Consider the following 10,000-nt stretch of genomic DNA (forward strand, 5'->3'; position numbering starts at 1 on the left):
CTTAATCTTACACGGAAGGTATTATATTATTCTATTACAAATCAAAGGATCATTCATTAGTCATTTACTGTATCCGTATCGTTTATCTCTATGAGGTACCGGTGTGAAATAGAACGATCTTAGAAGGGATATAATGAAATTCCTCGATTGGCTCTTCCCGGAGGAACGATCTATTTTATTTGATTGATGGATCCAACATTATAATGAATTATAAAAGAGAGTGTTCTTATTCGAACCGTCGTGTGATCTTCAACCAGTTATGTGCTTCAATATAATTACCTGGAGTAAGCGCTATAGCTTGTTTCCAATATTCAGCAGCTTGATCGGACCAAGCCTCTGCAATTTCAGAATCTCCCTGTCGAATGGCCTGTTCTCCCCGGTCGGAATAGGTGGGTCGATTCCTTCCCTTAGAACCGTACTTGAGAGTTTCCTACCTCATACGGCTCAGCAGTCAATTCTTTTGGTGTCCCATCTTAATCTACCATATCTAACTGAATGAGATTTCTCGTAAATAGATCCGATTTTTTATCGAGTTAACCAGAATAGAAGAGGTGAATTACATGAGTTTCAAACTCTAATTTGAATCAATAATCAAATCAGTTTTATCTTTTCTCCTACCTTCAGAAGAATGAAGCATAGGTATCCTCCCCTTATACTTAGAATTTTATGAAAGGTAACTATCTCGGTTTCATTTTCATATAGAAATTCATATAGAATCTTTGAAAAAGATTTTCTTTCCTCCAAAAGAAAGAAAGGACTTACTATCTTTGGGATCTGATGCTACACCGCTGCTCAATACCTTAGTAGATCGACTCTATTACATAAGTTGATTCCTAACTTTTATCTCATATCATGACATAAGTAAGCAGTTCTTATTGTATCGGCCCCAAAACCTCGCTAATTGATCTTTACGGTGCTTCCTCTATCAATTAGATCCTTTCTTTATCCATAGAATCTAATATATAGGCCGTACCTATTTCTTCATATTTGGCTCCTATGAAGTCTCTTTCTTTGCTACAGCTGATAAAACTCGTTGCTTTGAATGATGCATATGTAGAAAGCCTATTTTTTTCTAGTATTTACTAGGAGGTTTGATCTTTCTTTCCTTCTTTCTATAGTGGAGATAGTCGCACGTAATGACAGATGACGGCCATATTATTAAAAGCTTGTGGTAAGAATGGGTTTCGTTCGAGTGCCCGGAAATAATATTCCAAAGCCTTCGTATGTTCTCCGTTGCTTGTGTGGATAAGGCCTATGTTATAGAGTATATAACTTCGATCATAGGGATCAATTTCTAGTCGCATAGCTTCATAATAATTTTGTAAAGCTTCCGCATAATTTCCTTCGGATTGAGCTGACATCCGTTACGGTCGTTCATTCTATTCAAAGAATCTCCGTTCCAGAAACGTACGTGAGACTTTCATCTCATACGGCTCCTCCCTTCTGTGCATAGTAATAAGGGGAATAATCCATGGAATCAAAAAAGATTGAAATATTCTCATTATGAACTGACAGGGGCTGGTGTTTTTACAAGAAATCTCTAGCCAGCCTTCCTGCAAGAGGTCTATATTTTCTTAACACCAACCATGTTGGTGCTAGATAGAAATGGTAACTCCAACAATTTCTTTGTCCTCAACGCCCCCTATTTCCAGGAATTAGTCACTTCAACGATCTTCGATGGTTATACGGGTATCCAAAGTACGAACGAGATGGATGTTTGTTGTCCCAACCATTCTTGTTAGTCCCGATCCCGATAAGGAAAAGGGGTAATTTATAACAAAGTTTTCGCGTTGTTGATTCCTAGGTGTAGTGCTTCTTCCTCTATGCCGCCTATTGGTCTGGTCCTAGTGGAGTCGGATTGACCTACAATACAGAACCTGTAGGTGTAACCTTTCGCTCAATACTCAAATCAACAATTGAAGCATCTGAGGCTGCATCAATCGGGGATACACGACAGAAGGAATTGTTCTATCTCTAAATTTCACCTTCACCGAGCATAGGTTTATTTCAAAAATCTTTTTTCTTTGTATTACGAATCATGTCTCTTTCTCGTAAGACTGAGGTCGGTAAATCATAAATAATAAATAAATAATAATAAAAAAAAATCAAATCGCACCATCTCTGTAATAGGTAAATGCCTCTTTTTCTCCTGAGGTTGTCGGAATTATTCGTAATAAGATATTGGCTACAATTGAAGAGGTCTTATCAATAAAATTTCCATTTATCCGAGATCTAGGCATGGTTAACAATCCATTCCATAATTCTTCTCATTACCCCTAGAGGGAAAATGATCCCACAAACAAAGGAATTGTATAGTACGAAATCACATAAAAACAAACGGACTCATTCTAAAAAAAAAGGTGTCGACCTTCCACTCAAATTGTCCCTTTGGGGCAGGGATGGATAGGAAATATTTGAATCCGATTGTATTTCATTTAAATTAAGTATTAAGTATAAATATTAAGTAGTATACCAATGAACGGAACTATTCCTATTTTATCGAAGCTCAGGAATCAAGGAAGTTTTTCCTACAGATTCTGATGACTCTAGAAGTTTTGATTTGATTATGATCCAAAGAAAAAAAAAATCAAATCAAATAATAGAATCATTCCATGATGAAAATAGAATAAGAATAACCATCCATTTTTTGTGCATAGTGTGTATACACCACGCAATCGAAATATCAAAAAAATCCATGGGACGATTCATGAATTTGTAATAGATTGTGGGGTAGCTCATGAGAGGAATTGTTGTTGAGAAATCTGAAACTAGAAAGGAATTTTGGAATTCCTATGGAACCATAATAGTCTAAATGTAACCATAGTATAAAATAGGGTCAGTTGACTTGTTCCAATTCATTGGTTTAATCCAGTATAAATCTAAGAATAAGACGGGATCGTCTTCTTGACAAACATGAATAGATAGATTCTATCTATTTTTTTTTAATCTTTTTAATAAGATAAGAAAAAGATAAGAAAAAAAATGTTTTTTTATCCCTCGATCCTCGAGGGAAGATCTTTCTTTAATGAAAAGTTTTCTATTTTCTATTTAGAATTGATTGGTCATACCTGTATTGCAATAATACAATAATATGAATGACTCGCTATTCACTCGGTTTCTGGGTCATAATCATAAGATTATGTAGGAGAGATGGCCGAGTGGTTCAAGGCGTAGCATTGGAACTGCTATGTAGGCTTTTGTTTACCGAGGGTTCGAATCCCTCTCTCTCCGTACCTTCACCTAATTCACCAACGGTACCGACTACAATGTATCAAATCAAATAACAATTGATACGAGTATTCCAATCGTACTTTATTTGATATAGATTCTCTATTCCTAATTGCTGTGGTATGGAAAATACCGGAACGGAAAGAATGGACAAGGAATAAAAATCTCACCGCTGATCCATTTGTAATACGTGAATGGGAGAAAAATCCGGATCAAACCTCTTAGATCTATTTACTTCGGCGAAAGAAAAAAAAGGGGCTTGTCCAAAGCTTTGTTATTTTAGTTAGGTTCAAGTCTGACGGGAATAATATTCTACGACTAGCAACTCATTGATTTTCAAACCGATCCACTTAATATCTATTATTTGATTTACTAATCCTTTATATTGGGATGAATAAAGACTCAAATGTTTTGCCAACTCCTCGTGGGGGGATGAATCCATATAATTTTGAATCAGAGCTCTGGATCTTTGTTCATCCCTCATAGTAATAATATCTTGGGGTTTGCAGCGATAACTTGGGATATCTACTATACGGCCATTAACTAAAATATGTCTATGATTAACTAATTGCCTGGCTCCCGGAATGGTCGAAGCCATACCCAATCGAAAAAGGATGTTATCCAAACGCATCTCAAGTAGTTGTAGTAAAACCTGACCTGTTGACCCTTTGGCTTTCCCAGCAATACGAACATATCTAAGTAATTGTTGCTCTGTCAGACCATAATGAAAACGCAATTTTTGTTTTTCTTCTAGACGAATACGATATTGAGATCTTTTCCCGGAACGCGATTGGTTTCTAAGATCACTTCCGGATCTAGGTCTTTTCCTAGTGAGTCCCGGTAAAGCCCCTAGACGGCGTATTTTTTTGAAACGAGGCCCTCGGTAACGAGACATAAAGACTCCTTAATTTTATTGAAATTTCATTTTACAGAATAAACCTAAATTAATACTGAACTAAACGATAAACGAAGCTAAATCCACTGAAGTACTACAAAGAGGAATAAGATGAATTGTATCAATATCCGTATTATTTTGTATATTGTATATATGGGAAGTTAAGGATCCTTTTCTTGATTTGTTCTGTATAGATCAAACGGCTCCAATCCGTTTTTTATTCTTTATTCATAGTTGGAAGTTCCCGCGACATAACATAATAGATCGGTAACCCGACATTTGGAGAAAAAAAAGGGGGGGGTCTTCTCAATATTCCTTGGTCTCAAGGAAAGATGATCAATCCTGATAAAAAAAAAAAAATAGAACAAATAGAGAAAGCCGACTATCGGAATCGAACCGATGACCATCGCATTACAAATGCGGTGCTCTAACCTCTGAGCTAAGCGGGCTCATATAACAGAAATAGTGCGTGAATAGGAATTCGGGAAACTATTGGGATCTTAGTTAGCTATTAGCTATTAATAATTATTAATATTAATTATTATAAATTATTATAACATATTAATTAATATTAATAATTATTAATATAATATGAATTTTGATTTTATTTTTGATTATTTTCTATTTGATTATTTATTTTTGATTATTTCATTTATTAGTAGTCACTAGCACTAGAATTTTTTTTTTTCATTCAAATCAAATTTAAAAAACGCAAAATAATACTATATACATATGAAATAATTCTATATTCTATTATAGAATAGAATATAACTATTAGTTATAGCAGTTATAGCAGATTATATGAATTCTATTTCTATTAGAGTGTAGTTCCTAAGGAAAGGATAAGATAAGGATGCAATCCAGATCCTACTGAGATATTCCTTTTGTTTCATTCGGAAAGGGAGGAGATAGGACGAAAAAAAAAAAAAGAAGAATGAATATCGACCGTTCCAGTATTCCAAACTGCGCGGGAAAAATGAGAGGGGGGGGGAACATCTATATGTGGGATATATCCATCCATATTGAATTGCAGATACATCAATGATAGAATCATTTCTGATTGGACCAAATAATGGAATGGTCCTCCAATAGATATGAAAGAAGATGGGCAAGAAATAAAATAGGAGCAGACACTTTTTCGATATAGGAATCAGTATCTAATGAATTCAATGGTTCCAACATAAATGAAAGAAGGGGATGGGATCACAATGAGATCGAGATCTCATAAGGGGGATATGGCGAAATTGGTAGACGCTACGGGCTTGATTGGGTTGAGCCTTGGTATGGAAACCTACTAAGTGGTAACTTCCAAATTCAGAGAAACCCTGGAATTAAAAATGGGCAATCCTGAGCCAAATCCAGTTTTCTGAAAACAAGGGTTCAGAAAGCGAGAATCAAAAGAAGGATAGGTGCAGAGACTCAATGGAAGCTGTTCTAACGAACGGGGTTGACTACATTGGTAGAGGAATCCTTCTATCAAAACTCCAGAAAGGATGACCTTATTTAAGTACATAGACGTACTTAAATATCAAATGATTAATCACGACCCGAATCCGGATTTTTTGATTATTTATATGAAAAATTGCAGAATTCTTGCTAAATTAAATCGATTCCAAAAGGAAGAATCGAAGATTCAGTGATCAAATCATTTACTCCAGAGTCTGAAAGATCTTTTGAAGAACTGATTAATCGGACGAGAATAAAGATAGAGTCCCATTCTACATGTCAATACCGACAACAATGAAATTTATAGTAAGAGGAAAATCCGTCGACTTTTGAAATCATGAGGGTTCAAGTCCCTCTATCCCCAATAAAAAAAAAAAGGCCTATTTTATTCCATTCCCTAACCATTTATCCTCTTTTTTCGTCAGTGGTTCAAAATGAGCTTAGCTATGTTTCTCACTCACTCTACTCTTTCACAAATGGATCCGACCAGAAATCTTTCTCTCTTATCACAAGTCTTGTGATAGATATGATCTACGTACAAATGAACATATATGGCAAGGAATCTCCATTATTGAATCATTCACAGTCCATATCATTACTCTTACACTTACAAAGTCTTCTTTTTGAAGATCCAAGAAATTCCAAGGCTGAGGTAAGATTTTCTAATGTTTTTTGAGTCCCTTTAATTGACATAGACCCAAGCCCTCTAGTAGGATGATGCGTCGGGGATGGTCGGGATAGCTCAGCTGGTAGAGCAGAGGACTGAAAATCCTCGTGTCGCCAGTTCAAATCTGGTTCCTGGCACGTGGTTAATATATCGAATAGATACTCATACAAATGAATCGATATGGATCGGGATCCATATTCTATTCGTTAATAGTCTAGATCATGATACATACTTATCCATCTAGGGATATATCTAGATCCCCCATTTTTTTTTTTGATGGGTAAAGAAAAGAATTAGATTCTGTTCCCTCTTCTTTTTTGTTTGTTCATACTGTACCTGCTCTCGCTCAAAAAGAATGTTAATACTTCATACATATTTGAATTGAAGTTAGTTGGCTGAAAACCCAAAAGTCTAGTCTAGAGAGGAATCGAAGGGTAGGAATAGACAGGATTCATTTCAGATACAGTACAAAGAAAATCTGATCCCCTTTTCATTTCTGAATTTTGAGTTCATAATTTCATATTTTCTTTCATATTCTATTTCTTCACTTTCTCTTTCTTCACTCCCTCCTACGTGACTTTTCGGGGCCCATCTAAGTGATGTGCGCGGTACAAAGTTCATGGTGCAGAACTCTTTTGATTCATCCTATTGGCTTTGCTCATCCGAAATGGATATCTTCCAAATTGGGGAATATCAATGAAGCCCCTTTAGTAGCCCATTCATAATACTGAGATGAGAGTCCAGTTATTCTGTTTCATCTAGAACAGAACATAAAAAGATTCCTTGAATATCTGGAGTCGTAGAAGTGAATATTAGTTTCTTATCATTCAATGAGCATCTTGTATTTCATAGAAATTGGGGGCAATATAATCCTTACGTAGGGGCCAGCCTATCCAACTTTCAGGCATCAAGATACGTTTCAGGCGTGGATGATTTTCATAAGAGATTCCCAACATATCATAAGATTCCCGTTCTTGAAAATCAGCACTTTTCCAAATCCAGAAAACAGACGGGATTCTAGGATTCCTCCTTGGGGCAAATACTTTTATGCATACCTCTTCGGGTTGATCCACACCATACTGTATTCTCGTAAGATGATACACACTAGCTAACAACCCGCCCGGTGCTACATCATAAGCACACTGGGAACGTAGATAATTGTAACCATATACATATGAAATGACAGCAATGGAGTACCAATCCTCGGGCTTTATTTGTAAAGTCTCTATTCCTTGGTAATCGAAGCCCAAAGATCTATGCACTAGCTCATGCTTGACTAGCCAAGCAGATAAACGACCTTGCATCTTCTTGATCTCTCCCACATTTGTATTTGTATGAGTATTTCACATTTACGATGAAATTTATGAAGATTTACCCGCTGTTTGTTATTCTGCACAAAAGCATCCTGCCTAATTCACTAATTCGTGGGAAGATACTGAACTTTTGTATTTGAAAGATGTTTCAGTTTCAGGAGGTATTTCTGAAGTAGATGGAGATTTATAGAGTAATCCTTGATCGTAATTTCCAGTATGAGTACTGCGTCCAACATGAAACTTGTGATTGGTAGTAAAATATCGATTTTCCTGTTGAGACCCAATTTGATCTTCATAGATTTCTCGAGATACTTTCTTACGAAGTTTCGTTATAGCATCTATAACTGCCTCTGGTTTGGGTGGGCAGCCCGGCAAATAGACATCCACAGGAATTAGCTTATCGACTCCCCGAACGGTACTATAAGAATCCGTACTGAACATCCCTCCTGTAATAGTACAAGCTCCCATCGCAATGACATATTTTGGTTCAGGCATTTGCTCATATAATCTCACTAAGGAAGGCGCCATTTTCATTGTTACTGTGCCGGCTGTTAAAATGAGGTCTGCTTGCCTAGGACTCGATCTTGGTACCAATCCATAACGATCAAAGTCGAATCGCGAGCCTATTAATGAAGCAAATTCAATGAAGCAACAACTGGTACCATAGAGAAGCGGCCATAAACTGGAGAGTCTTGACCAATTCGAAAGATCATTCGATGTAGTTGAAATAACTGAATTTTGGGTTGTTTGGTCAAGTAACGGAAACTCAATAGAATTAATAACTGTCTCAATGTAATCTTTTCTTTGTTTTTGATTTTGATTGTCTGAATATTCAGGAGCTAAGACCATTCCAATGCTCCTTTTCGCCATGCATAAACTGAACCAACAATTGGGATAAGCACGAAAATGAAAGCTTCTATAAATACAGATACACCCAATACATCGAAACTCATTGCCCATGGATAAAGAAAGACCGTTTCAACATCAAAAACAACAAAAACTAGAGCAAACATGTAATAGCGAATTCGGAATTGTAACCAAGCATCCCCCATTGGTTCTATACCCGATTCATAACTAGAGAGTTTCTCTGGTCCTTCACTAATCGGGGCTAAAACTCCCGAAATTAGAAATGCTAAAATAGGAATAAGACTTGATATTATTAGAAATGCCCAGAAAATATCATATTCGTAAAGCAGAAACATAGATGCACTCTCATGAATGTGGAATATACCGAATTAGTCGATTCAAATTGGAATTGTCAATTCATCCATAACTGCTTAGTCGAAACAACAATTTTGATCGAACCACATAGTTGAGTTTGTTTGCTGCGGGTCATGCCTCGTTTCAAGATTCATCCAATAGAATCCCACTTACCCTTTCTTCAATTCTATTTAGATATGGTGTAGACATATTATGTTCTTGTACAAATAAGACTCTCTCACTTTACCTTGGGTTTTCTATAAAAAAAAAAATAAATGAAAGAATATTTTCATTTTCATCAAAAATGAATAAAAAAAAGATTAATTCAATATTAATTATATTATCTATAATTATGTGAAAATAAAATGGAAATATTCCATTTTCAATGAAAATATTCAATGAATATAATATAATAATATAATAAAATCAAAGAAGAGGTCTGGCTCATTTTTTTTTTTCTCTTTTGTAGTAGAATGCCTAGCTCGGGATTTAGGGTATATTCTACTCGGTTGGCGTTGGTGTATTCTTTTCATTAAGATCGGGGTATAGAATCATTGTTTCTATTGATTCGATATGAATACATAAACAGAAACAGAATGCATCGACCAATTAGACTCTCTCCTTGTCCCAGATTTATACTTAATTGATTTGATTCAATCTTCAATCTGTTGAATTATGAGGAACCCTTACATAGAACAACTCATGGGTTCCTATACCCAAATTAGATACTTTTGACCTGTACTATCCCGACAGGACCCCCCAGAAACAATCGAGTTATTTAAATCGAGTTAAAAGTCTTGAAAGAGTCATCCTATTTCGGACCCATTTCTAGTACCCAAAATCGCTATTTGGAATGACTCGAAATACTTATTAATGTAATAACACCTAGTAAGACCAACCAATGGGTTAGGTTTCGTGACAATCAAAAGAGGTTTCGTTTGAAGCAAACCCACACAATGGAGCGTACCACAATGGTAGAGTCGGCCGAATCATAAATTATCTACAGAAGATAGCTCTGATGGAATCACGCGTTGTCGAACAATTCGACAGACCAAATCCCCAAAAACACTCATAGAAATAGAAGAGAGCACAAACGTTGATACCTTTAGGACCAATTCATTATTTCTGAAACAATGAATTTGGGTTGTTGTTCCACCAAAGAGCGATCAGTCGGGGGATTGGATTCCTAACTCATCCAAGTTCAAACAGACCCCTAATCTTCTTGCATAAAGTCTGCATCGGTAGAATCGA

The 10,000-nt window shown here is 36.0% G+C and overlaps 3 non-coding genes across 3 annotated transcripts; 2 read left to right on the plus strand and 1 right to left on the minus strand.

The window, feature by feature from the left end:
• The first annotated feature begins 3,144 nt into the window (after positions 1–3,144).
• TRNAS-GGA (transfer RNA serine (anticodon GGA)) lies at positions 3,145–3,231 on the plus strand. Its single transcript has one exon. It is a non-coding gene; the product is annotated as a tRNA-Ser (tRNA).
• Positions 3,232–4,499: 1,268 nt separating this feature from the next.
• Positions 4,500–4,572, minus strand: TRNAT-UGU (transfer RNA threonine (anticodon UGU)). The gene has a single exon. It is a non-coding gene; the product is annotated as a tRNA-Thr (tRNA).
• A 1,728-nt stretch (positions 4,573–6,300) lies between these two features.
• Positions 6,301–6,373, plus strand: TRNAF-GAA (transfer RNA phenylalanine (anticodon GAA)). Its single transcript has one exon. It is a non-coding gene; the product is annotated as a tRNA-Phe (tRNA).
• Positions 6,374–10,000: the final 3,627 nt, after the last annotated feature.

The sequence above is a fragment of the Tasmannia lanceolata genome, unplaced genomic scaffold (genome assembly GCF_043159265.1).
Source record: "Tasmannia lanceolata isolate RefF3 unplaced genomic scaffold, GAP_Taslan_0.1 ptg001144l, whole genome shotgun sequence".
Taxonomy (NCBI): domain Eukaryota; kingdom Viridiplantae; phylum Streptophyta; class Magnoliopsida; order Canellales; family Winteraceae; genus Tasmannia; species Tasmannia lanceolata.